Source organism: Penaeus japonicus, unplaced genomic scaffold, assembly GCF_977035675.1.
Source record: "Penaeus japonicus unplaced genomic scaffold, GWHDUDI00000001_assembly GWHDUDI00000025, whole genome shotgun sequence".
Lineage (NCBI taxonomy): Eukaryota > Metazoa > Arthropoda > Malacostraca > Decapoda > Penaeidae > Penaeus > Penaeus japonicus.
Window position 1 is genome coordinate 35,691,426 of NW_028234427.1, and position 673 is coordinate 35,692,098.

The following is a 673-nucleotide window of genomic DNA, read 5'->3' on the forward strand; positions in this document are numbered from 1 at the left end:
ACTAGCCCGCACTGCCGCTCGTCACTCCAGTCTGTGCAGTCACTCACGAGGTCGCACCTCTGAGTCATGTTGATGCACGAGCCGTCGTCGCACATGAACTCTGTCGAGGAACAGATGCTTAAGGAGAGGTTTTTCGTCTGGCCGTTAACTTTCCAAGGCAAACGGCCGATGGGCAGCTTTGCGGAGGAGCAAGTGGCTAAAGGACTGCCTGACCTGTGATGGATCAACTGCCACTCGTTCCGAGTGTAATTGATGGAGAAGTTACGAATGCCCTTGAAGAAAATGCTGTACTTATTCTCAGACTGCGAGAGAACGAAAGCCAGTTGTTCCCGGTAGTAACTTCTCATTTCCGTAAATCCACTGAGGCGAAATATTTGGACAATTTCGGGCATCAAACCAGCAAAGCAATTGGCATTTTCTGCATCATCTGTGATCCACGTGTTGTCGCTCACTTGTAACGACCCTGTCTTACTTTCATAGGTGCGTTGATGGCGCTTCAGACTAAACTGCAACGTGTCTCCCGTGTCTCCATTCTGCCACTGCATCGTCTCTGAGTCGTAGAGGGCGTTGATCCACACCGTCCTGCTCGACACGGCTTCGTGGTCGCACCTGGTCCCGTATTTCATCATCAGCTTCTGGAGGTTATCAACTTCCTCTTGGTCTTTGGGAAGGA